At 36.0% G+C, this 12,169-nt stretch overlaps 1 pseudogene; it reads left to right on the forward strand.

Moving 5' to 3' along the window:
* The first annotated feature begins 424 nt into the window (after positions 1-424).
* On the forward strand, positions 425-970 carry LOC122729008 (annotated as a pseudogene).
* The last annotated feature ends 11,199 nt before the right edge of the window (positions 971-12,169 follow it).

Genomic DNA, 12,169 nt, shown 5'->3' on the forward strand with positions numbered 1-12,169 from the left:
AGGAGTACCTGAGTTCAAATCTGACCTCAGACACTTAACACTTACTAGCTGTGTGACCCTGGGCAAGTCACTTAACCCCAATTGCCTCACTAAAAAAAAACAAACAAACAAACAACAACAACAAAAAAAAACAGATGACCAGATTAAAGTAAATGAATTATTTAATCTTACAATGCTGATAAAATCATTTGGTGTGTTAAATCAATATAATGAAAATATGCAGTTAATCTGATGATATATTCACTCACATTTGATTGAATTGACTGGTAGTTTGGTAAATTATCAGTAAATTTAAAAAAATCAAATGGTACCCTCCATTTGAATGTGTGTATCTGTGTGCAAGAGAAAGAAAGAAGAGGAAGAAGAGGAAGAAGGAAGAAGGAAGAAGAAGAAAGACAAGTCATCTCTTTTCCAGTTTTCCACCATGGTGTAAGAACAAGGTGAAAAGGAAAACCCCATGCGGGAACTGCTCATCCAAAAGCTTTGCCTCAACATCTGTCTTGGGGAGGGTGGGGATTGGCTGACCTGGGCTGCCAAAGTGTTGGAGTAGCTCACAGGCCAAACCCCAGTGTTCTCCAAAGCTCACTATATGGTCAGATCTTTTGAAATCAGGAGAAACGAGAAGATCGCAGTTCACTGTATAGTCTGTGGGGCCAAAGCTGAAGAGATTCTGGAGAAGGGGCTGAAAGTGTGAGAATATGAGTTAAGGAAAAATAACTTCTCAGACACAGGCAACATTGGCTTTGGGATCCAAGAGCATATAGACCTAGGGATTAAATACGATCCAAGCATTGGCATCTACGGATTGGACTTCTATGTGGTGTTGGGCAGGCCCAGCCTCAGCATTGCAGAGCAAAAAAGGAAGACAGGCTGAATCAGGGCCAAATACAGAATTGGCAAAGAGGAAGTCATGCTCTGGTTCCAGCAGATTTACAATGGCATTGTACTGTTTTCTATAAAAGGTCAATAAAATGATCCCTAAAGTGTAAAGAAGGAGGAAGAGAAGGAGGAGAAAGCCACCAAAATGATTAACACAGGAGACCATGAGAGGTAACCCAAGGTAAGATATGTCCGGTGTGGGTAGATAATAATCCACACTTTATGTACATCTGTTTATCCGAGCTCAAGTGATTAATACATTTTAGTAAATTCTTTATGACTTTATCCTTTGCTCCTCACATCTTTGCATTAAGTCCATTCTATTCTTATTATACAATGTATCTCAGTTTTCCCCCATCTTCATTTCTATTGATACAAGTCTGGAAAAGCCTAAAGAAAGTCAAGATAACTTTATTCGCCTTGAACTTCCTATGCATCATATAGTCTATTCAGCCCCTTGTAACACAAAGTATGTAGAAAATGTGTAATAACAACTATGCGATTGGTTAGCCCTCATTCCTGGAATACTCTCCCATCTCACCTGAGATCCTTCACTATCTTCAAAACACTATATTTTAATATGAAACTTTTCAGTAAAGGGTGCCCCTTTCCCAAATTGCAAGTGTCCTCCCTCCCTAACTACATTGCATTTATTTGTTTTGTGTATATATATATATATGTGTGTGTGTGTGTGTGTGTGTGTGTGTGTGTATACACACATATATATACACATACATATATACACATACATACATACATACATATTCCATCTGTACTTTTATATGTATCTATATTCTCTAAAGAGTAGGATTTGTTGGGGCAGCTAGGTGGCACAGTGAATAGAGCACCGGCCCTCGATTCAGGAGGACGTGAGTTCAAATCTGATCTCAGAAACTTGACACTTGCTAGCTGTGTGACCCTGGGCAAGTCACTTAAACCCAATTACCTAAAAAAAAGAGTAGGATTTGTTTCATTTCAGGTTTTTTAGCCTTGGCATCTGGCTCTGAGTCTGCCAAATTGTGAGCATTCAATAAATACTTGTTGTTTGGTGGTTTGCTTACCATGTCATCACTTGACTCAAAAAAAAAAATCACGTTTTAAAGGCTTCTGTGAGAAATAGTCTAAAATAGTAGAAAATGCACCCTCTCTGGATTCAGGGTATTTGGGTTAAAATTTTGTCTCTGACATTTTCTCATCTGTAAGATGAAAAAGTTGGGTTCTGTGGCCTCTGAAATCTCTTCAAGTTCTAGATCTATAAGCCATTGATTCTCTGAGTTTATGTGAATAGTGGAACTGACAAAGAGGTAAATTCCATTAGAGCATAATGATAATGTTCTGAATCATAGACCAATAGAATAGGTAGTCTTGTGAGACAGTGAAACCCTCCCACACCACACAAGCTCATTGCTATAGATAATCAAGGACAGTCTGAATCTGTTTCAATTAAATTAATTTAAATTAAGTGACACCACTACCTTGAAGGCACTTGTCTTTAAAAAGATAAACATATAACAGTCTCTTTCTGCCCTTCAAGAGCTTGTATGCTATAAGACTGACACCACATGGAGTCAGCCTGATAGAATGAATCATTTTCAGGAACTGGAGTCCAGGGCTCTGGGTTCAGATCTTGACTCTGTCACTTCCCAAGTAATCTTAAGGAAGACATTTAAATATCTAGCATTCTTTTTTTAACCTTAAAGTATATCTTGGCACTGGACCCAGCTGGCTTTTCAGGAGAGAGTGAGGTTGGTGACCTTGCACAGTTCTCCCTCACTTAAATCCAATTCACTGCAAGTCATGACATCAGACTGATGTCATGGTTCTCTTCAAGAGTGAGGGACAAACAAACAACAATTGAGGCATTAATGGGACCATGCTGTTGTTCAGTCACTTCAGTAGTGTTCAACTCTTCGTGACTCCATTTGGGGTTTTCTTGGCAAAGATACTGGATTGGTCTGTTATTTCCTTCTCCAACTCATTTTACAGATAAGAAAACTGAGTTAAACAGGATTGACTGACATGTCCTGTATCATACAGCTAGTAAGAGGCCAGATTTTGACTCAGGAAGATGAGTCTGACTCCAGCCCCAGCAATCTCCACCACCTAGCTGCTATCTTAGTACTATATACAGATGGTACCTTCAAAATAATCCTGTCCAACTACTTTATTTTGCTTAGTTTTTTCCCCAATCATTTTTGTCTTTTTTTCAGATTGTAGGAATATAGACACATACACATACATATATGTATGTATGTATATATGTACACACAAATATATCTGCAATCTGAAAATATATACACACATAATATAGGTACATATATACATATCTATATGTGTATACATATGCATACATTTATACATAGACATATACACACATACATGCTATCTGATGGTTGAGTAGATAACAAGACTCCAACTCTTACTTTAGGAAAAAAAGAAATTTGATAAAATTATTGGTATTTTTAATTAACATAAACCTTGTAAACGTAATTAAAATATAATATCTCTCATTTCTTATAAATCTTAATTTATGTGTACTTTAATGGATACAGAATATTATAGTTTTAAATATTTTATTAGTTCATGAACAATAAATATAAATGATACATTTAATTTAACCATCATTTTGTAGTTATATGAAAAATGTATATCCCTAGATAGTTTATAGCATAATTGCCTTAAACATTATCAGAGGGAAAAAAGATAAATGTTTAGAGTATAGTCATGGACGTATATGCCCCACTTAATTGGAGCCCTCCAAGAAAAATAAGCAAACAAACAAACAAATGATCCACCATCATATTTCAATATATAGAAAGTCTTTTTAGATAAACCATATATCATACGTTACCTCAACCAGTTCTCTACCACACACAGAAAGACATTAATGTGTTTTCAGCAAGGGTTGTGTGCTCCCTAGGTTACTAGCACAACAAAATATATCTGGCCTTGAAATATTAGGATTGCTTACCAGAACCATGATGAGGAGGCTTTCTTTTATAAACTAATGCCTCAGCCTGAACAAACATCTTGTACCATTTTAAACCTGACTGCAAAGTGTTTTATAAGCTTCTCTATAGCCGATGAAAGTTATTGAGGTTAATGGTCAATGGGATCACCATTTCTTATGCAATAAACTACTTTATTTTTGTCTGTGAGTTCTCAAAGGAGTAGCACATGCACAAAGGGTATATTCAGCATATATAAAATATAACCCTATTAGAAGGACCAACTAAATTACAGAATCTCTGAAGCAGAAAAACTGCCAACTTTGGGAAATGATGGGCTCTGTATTCTTGAATGAAATGAAATGATAAGGCTGCTGGTTTCAACAAAAGAAGTTGAACCAGAAATCCACAGCCCTACAAATTGAAGCTAATAAAAGGGAAATAGTGATGCACAGTCTCTCAGGTGATCATATCAACAAAGGGAAAGAAGCAGGGGAAGGAGAATTGAAATAGTTTTTAAGGCACTAGCTCTTTTCTGGAGAAAAATAAGCTATGAAGTGGGGGAGGGGGTGAGATGAGCAGCTTCCCTGTCACGAGGATTGCCACCCAGAATGACCTCCCAAATGACCACTTAAATGGTGTGGCCTCTTTAGTTCTCTTGGTTTCCCAAGTGGTCAACATTTCTAACTAATTCTGCCAACATTAGACAGCATGAAGAGATACCGTGGAATGAATGTCACATTGAATCTTGCTTTTTGACTGATGGGAAATTTTTTTCATTTTAATTGTTAAGTTTTTTAGAAATATGAACTAATTCCTAGAGTGTTTCTATATAAAGGTCTGATGACAAATAATTTCTCTTTTCTTTCATCACTCAAGGCATTCTGTTCTTCTTTCCTTCCATGAATACAAGTCATAAATGTACCCTTAGCCAGAATTGTACCTAGGGTTGATCAACTGAGGTTTTACTCCTCAGTTCAAAATTTAGAAGATATCTACATCACCATTTCATGGCATATTTCTTTAACTTTCCACTCCCAGCAATTATCCTTAGGAGAGGTCCTTCACAATGAACACCCCTCAGGAATCGAGGCATCAGCCTAGGGTCTGCTTTTTTTCTCAGCAGCCTAGCATCACCTTCTTGCCACATTTCTGCACCTTAACAAAAATGACTAGTTCACATATAAAGAGAAATAGATAGACTGATCTATATCTTTGTATATATTCACACACACACACACACACACACAAATAAATGCCCTAGGCATGGCTCTACACTTAGCCTCCATCTAAAAACTAATATTTAATCCCCAGAAAATTTTACAGGTGCAGGAGTTGGGACATGAAGGTGTGAGTGAGATTTTCCCCACCCTTTATATATATATATATATATATATATAATTTACTTCTTTATAGATACAGATAGTAAAGGCTTGAATCAGTCTTTCCTCTCTTACAGAATAGACTGTAAATGCTCTCATATAGAATAGACTGTAACTGCTTTATCTTCTCATACATTAAGCATTCTCCTTAAACCTTTAGAGGTCTGTGGTTAAGATGGACCAATCAGGCTAAAGGTCAGAGCTCTCAAAATAGCTACTCTGGAATGCTCCGAACCAATCAGTACTTGTAGAATTTGACGTAAAAACAAAACCCTGATAACAATCTGCAAAGTTGACCAAATGGCTTAAAAGCGGCAGAATTGTGTAATAACTAGGCCCAAGATGGCTGCCTCTAAATTTTTTGGGTGAGTTTCCTACTGCCACAAAGTGAAGTCATGAGGCTACATTACCTAGCAATGGTGATATGAAGAACCAATAGATGTGAAGACAATTCTCTCTCTCTCTCTCTCTCTCTCTCTCTCTCTCTCTCTCTCTCTCTCTATATATATATATATATATATGTGTGTGTGTATATATATGTATGTATATATATATATATATATATATATATATATATATATATATATATATATATACTTACTGCAGAAATAATTAACTGTTTTAACTTGTTGGGACTCTGTGTATAAAAACCCAGGTCACCTGAGACTTCAGGTCTTTAAATCCTAGACCTGATGCCGGCTTTACTGTGAGATAGGTACCCCCTCTCAACAAACCTACTTTTCTTTGACTTGGAGACTGGTTTTTCTTCCTCTAACCCTGTGACTTAGAAATTTTGGGGACAAAGGAGATCAAAGATAACATGTTATTTTCATTGTTGTTTCCCCCTGAAAGCATTTTCCCTCTTCTTATATGTAAGGAAAACAAACAAAACAAAATAAAACCAAACACCAACCTCACCAACTAGGAGTTCTGCTGCACCTTGATCCATGTACCTATGTATATTTTCTATGAGAAAATATAAAATACCACATTTTTGAAGTGGATAAATGAAGCCCTAAGGAATATCCAAGTCTCAAGAAAGGAGAGATGGTTTCCAATTCTTTGGATCAGAGAAGGCACTTTGAGGAAAATTATATTTGATCTAAAATATGAAGAATTTAAAGCTAGAAATAGTTAACTGAGAATTTTTCTGTATCACATTCATTCACTCAATAACAATTACCCAAATAACCAAGCTATATATTGAGTTGTAAAATGTTTTAGAAAAAAATGTTGAACACACATGTACCAGCTAATGACTTCTTTTCAATGGATGAGGTTTAGCACTGGGGAATTTTTAAAGTTAAGCAAAGGATCTAGGCTGCCATGCCATGTATATCCTCCCTTCCCCAGATACCCAAGCCTTCATTGCTTGTAGCTTTACATTAGGAGGTAATGTGTCTGGCACAGTAAAGAAAACATCTGGAAAGAAATAAACAAATGTACCAATCAGTTTATTAACTAAAGAGAGACACTTTACATCAAAGCAGCACATTTAAAACCTGTTACATTCGCTAGAAATCATCTGCTAACTCCCATTCTTATAATATAATTTAGCTTTGTATGTTGTTAAGTTGAAACAACCTATAAACAACTTGTAAAATATTGGGAAATTTAAAAAATAACTTTGATGTATGCAGGAGAGATAAAGAGAAATTCTTAGATGTAGGGCTAGTAGGTCTCTTGGGGATCAATTAGTCCAGTACTCTCAAAATACACATGAGGAAACTAAGGCTCAGAAAGCTAATGGGAGGTCCCTTATATTGCATGAGCCAGGATATGAATCCATGTATTTGGACTCCAGTGCTTTCCATCTCTTTTCAGCATGAGTTCCTTTAAACTTAGTTGTCACAAAACCCTGATTCTCTCCATTTTCAAAATGGATATGTGTAGTTAAAGCAAAGAGTAAAAATGAGGTCATTTCCCAGGGAATGTGGACACACACAACCCCTCTTGCACAACACCAACCCTCCCAGGATTATTCATATAAATTCTTGTGCCTTAAAGTGTGGAGACATAGGCTGAATTGGGTTTAGTAATAGGAAATTGAAAGATAATAAAGAAATGTGATTAAAGGTGAAATGAGTTGAGTTGGTCTGAGGACAATTGCTTTTGGGGTACAAAGGCATTGCCATATTCCAGATCCGTATGGTTGGAATGTTTACATATATACCATAGGTTCTTCAGAATTTGGTTTTCATTATGCTAAATAATATACATTTAAGATTTAAATGAAAAACAACTAAAGGAAAAGAAAGGCAGAAACTCAGAATACTTCTCATATGCTTCAAAAATCTTATAGCCTAAAGAATTTGGGGAAGTTATATAAAACAAATCAATATGATTCTATTAGTAAGGAGGCAACAATATTCTCATTGTGTACAGGTATTATATCTCCTTTTTAATTCAGATCAACAGCCGTATAGTCTGTTAATGGAAATTTACCTCTTTGAGATGCCTATTTGACTTACTCTTCTGTTCATAGGGATAAGAATATTATAAGTATAAAGAGGTGCTTTGAAATCTGCTGAGTTTTGCAAATTAAAGAATAAAGGGAGGGCAGCTAGGTGGCACAATGGGTAGAGCACTGGCCCTGGATTCAGGGAAACCTGAGTTCAAATCCGGCCTCAGACACTTGACAGTAGCTGTGTGACCCTGGGCAAGTCACTTACGCCTCATTGCCCCACAAAAAAAAAATGAATCAAGGGCTTATCAAAATATTTTGGAGCTGTTAATTCCCTATAACTGGTATTTATTAGGCATATGGAATGTACAGAGCACTGTGATAGGATTGGCATGAGATGCAAAGATGTATCAGAGGTGTTGCTAACTTCATAGAGTTTATGTTCTCATATAGAAGATTTAGTCTTGATTTCAAATGTGATTTCATCTGGGTATATGACTCCCAGAAAGCAGTCATTCTTCTAATTCACTTTCACTAATTCTGCAATGTATAGAATTAGAAAGATTCCAGAGGCATTGAAAGGTCAAGTGACTCACCTGGGTCCCATTGCCAACAGATATCAAAGATGAAACTTCTCTAGGTCTTCCTAACTCTGAGGGATGCTCTCTTCCACAATGTTCCTGGGTAGAGTGGGCAGTATGTATGAATATATGACATAAAACACTTAAAATGCAGAATACATAATTTTAAAGTGTATAAAGGAAGCACATATATAAATCCCAAGGAGAGATAGTGTCCAATTATTTGGGTCAGAGAAGGCATTGAAAAGAAAATGCTATTTGAGGTAGGTTATGAAATATTTTTATAGATTATTTTAAAATAAAAATATTTTATTATTTTCCAGTTACATGTGGAGATAGTTTTCAGCATTTGTTTATATAAGATTTCCGATTTCAAATTTTTCTTCCCCCCTCCCTCCCTCCCCTAGACAGCAGGCAATCTGATATAGGTTATACATATGGTTATGAAATATTTTAATAGCTATGTGTAAGAAATTATGAAAGTAAAGATATAGGTAGGAGCAGGGAAAATGAGAGAGGGAAACAGAGAGATAGTCAAAGACAAAAAGATAAAGACAGATTTATCAAGTGCCAGACTATTTACTAAGCACTGAGGATACAGTAAGGGTGTACCTATTCTCAAAGAGATTATATTACAATAGGAGAAAAAAAAAGTTAATGGGAATTGGAAAAGGGGTTCAGTGAGGGTTTCCATGGGGGGAAAAGCTTGCTGGTGAGAGGGTGCAGAAGTAGAGAGAATAAATTGAACTGATCAGGGAGTGAAGTGAGAGCATCTGGAACCCCTTAATAAATGGTGATGCCAGCCTGGGTCTCACCAATCAGGAGGGCAAATAGTGAGGAGGAAGAAGAGTGAAAGGTGTTTTCATGGGATGGTGACTGCTAGCTTTGTAATCTTGGTGGGGGGAGGAAGCAATTAAAGCTCCTGGGACTCCTTTTTCTCAACAATATTATTGGGTAGTTCTATAACATGACCTCTAAAATGTCTTCTTGCTCATTAGTTCTGTGATTACTTCAGTTTACCTGAAGTATGGCACGCATGAGGATCTTGTGAAATGAGGCTGGCAAGGTAGCATGGTACCTGGGCTATGGAGAACTATGGATGCCAAAAAAGCATTTGGATTGTGTGCAGTAGATGATAGGAAACTTTGACTGTTAGGCTGAAGTGTATGGATTTTGTTTCATAGGAAAAAGTATACTTTTTGAAAGTTTTATTGTGTTTTGGAAATGAGATGGTAGACATGTCCTTTAGGCAGGATAATCTAGCAGTAGTGTGAAGTATCTGTTGGAAGGAATGGAGAATAAAAGTTAAAAGAAGTGATCAGAAGTCAGTTACAATCATCCAGGTAACCTGTAATTGGGATCTGTATTAGATTAGTAGTGGTGGACAAATGAAGGAGGGGGCCAAATAATAAAGATATTACAGAAGTAGGGCTCAAAAAATTATGAAATATGAACTAAATAAATAGTATTGTGATTTAATGAATATAAGAAGAAAAAGTAATGAAAGTGAAAGCTAGGAGGACTTGTATGGATTAATAGAGTAAGCAGAATCAGAACTAGTTACATGAGAAAAGAAACATTGTAAATATAAAAATTAGGGGAAAAAAGCTTTAAGAAATCTGATAAATGAAATTATCAATGATTATTTAAGAGGATGGATTGATCAAACCTATTACCTACATTTTGACAGAGAGATGATGGACTCAGAATGAAGACTGAAACTTTTTTTGGACATAACCAATGTAGGAATTTGTTTTATATGATTATGCAATCTATTTAAATGTTTTTGTTTAATTTCCATAAGAAAGGGGGGAGAAAAGTTCTATTTTGTTATTTAAAAAGCAATTAAATTTTAAATTCACATTCACATACCACTTTAATTTTTTTTTTTTTTTAAATGGGTGTACTTTATTTTTGGGAAAGAGAAAAGTCTGAGGTCTCAGAACTCAAAGGACAACAATTAGGAGAGAGGTGGTGATTAAGTAGATCAGAAAAACAAAGAGTGATGGATGAAAAATGATACTGAGAAACCCAAAGTTTGAAGTTTAGAATGTTTCTTAGGGAGTGTATACAATGAAGATAGAATATTTTAAACAAATTTCACAGTGAAGGAAGGAGAAGGGTGGATCAGTAATTTCAGGGAGATCAGATCACCTGAAAGAAATGTATTCATTTGTCAATGTGTCTTTTTTAGGATTCCCACCCTGTACATAGGAGAACCCAAGCCCAAATCTAGCCTCAGACATAAGACACTCATCAACTGCTTGACTCCAGGCATGTCATCCAACCCTGACCACCCCGCACACACACACACATAAACAAAAAATAAATGCTTACAGATATCATGCCTTCATAATCAATTCCTACCTGTGCCCTCTGTCTAAATTTATTTCTATCATCTGCCCTAATACTGAAAAGGTTCTTATGAGTTAGATGCATCATCTTCCCATATAGGAATGTAAACAGTTTAACCTTTTAACCTCCCTCATGATTTCTTTTTCCTGTTTACCTTTTAATGTTTCTCTAGGGTCTTGTATTTGAAAGTGAAATTTTCTATTCAGTTAAGGTCTTTTCATCACAAATGCCTAAAAGTGATCTTTTTCATTGGAGTCCCATTTTTCCCCTAAAAGATTATACACAGTTTTGCTGGGTAGGTGACTTTTGGTTGTAATTACAATTCCTTTGCTCTCTGGAATATCATATTCCATGCCCTCTGTTTCTTTAATGTAGAAGCTGCTAGATCTTGTGCTATCCTGACTATGGCTCCACAGTAATTGAATTGTTTCTTTCTGGCTACTTGAATATTTTCTCCTAGATCTGGGATCTCTGGAATTTGGCTATAATATTCCTGGAAGTTTTCATTTTGGGGGATCCTTCTACAATTTAAAAGAAGTTAATGAAATGGATTCAATAACTAGAAAGCTTTAAGACATAGCATTATAAATATAATAGGGATCTTAGAACCATTTAGTTAATTAAGTTGGGGATTTCTTAGTGAAATAGAAGTTAGTATATATTGCTCTGAGGGATTCAGGCAGCAGGTATGGGTATAGGAGATTATATTGATATCTATGTTATTAGCATGAAATTATAAGATGCTTGCTCCTTAGAAAGAAAGATATGTTAAATCTGGACAGCATATTGGAAGCAGAGCTATCACCTTGCTGACAATGTACCATATAATCAAACCTATGTTTTATTTTCTGGAATCAATTAATGCCTGTGGGGAAAAAATAGCCTATAAGAAAAGCTGGGTGCTATAGAAATGATGCTTTCAAATTTTGGTGCTGGAGAAGACTTCTGAGAGTCCCTTGGACACCAAGGATATCAAATCAGTGAATACTTAAAACAAATAACTTGGACTATTCACTTGAAGGTAAAATGCTGAAGCTGAAGTTTAAATAATCTGGCCACATCAAAAGAAGACAGGACTTATTGGAAAAGATCCTGATATCGAGAAAGATTAAAGGCAAAAGGAAAGGGGAACAAAAGAGAATGAGATTGATAGTGTCATGGAAGCAATGAACATGAACTTGAACAGACTTCAAGGGACAGTGGGAAGATAGAAGGTCTTGGAATGCTATGGTCCATGGTGACAAAAAGAGTTAGTCATGACTGAACAACTAAACAACAAGAATGATGACAAAATGAGGTTCAGAACACTGAGAGCCTTGCAATGAATTGGCCATGAATCAGTACAATTTACAACTGATTGTCAAACATTTGTAATGAATCAGAGTCTTATTTTCACAATCTATTGTTTCGTCTGTGAGCCTGAAAACTTGAAGGTAACTTTTTAATAAGAAGTACTCCAGGGGCAGCTAGGTGGCGCAGTGGATAAAGCACTGGCCTTCAATTCAGGAAGACTTGAGTTCAAATCCAGCCTCAGACACTTGACACTTACTAGCTGTGTGATCCTGGGCAAGTCACTTAACCCCCACTGCCCTGCAAAAAAAAAAAAAAATAAGAAGTACT

Source organism: Dromiciops gliroides, chromosome 5 (genome assembly GCF_019393635.1).
Source record: "Dromiciops gliroides isolate mDroGli1 chromosome 5, mDroGli1.pri, whole genome shotgun sequence".
NCBI classification, from domain to species: domain Eukaryota; kingdom Metazoa; phylum Chordata; class Mammalia; order Microbiotheria; family Microbiotheriidae; genus Dromiciops; species Dromiciops gliroides.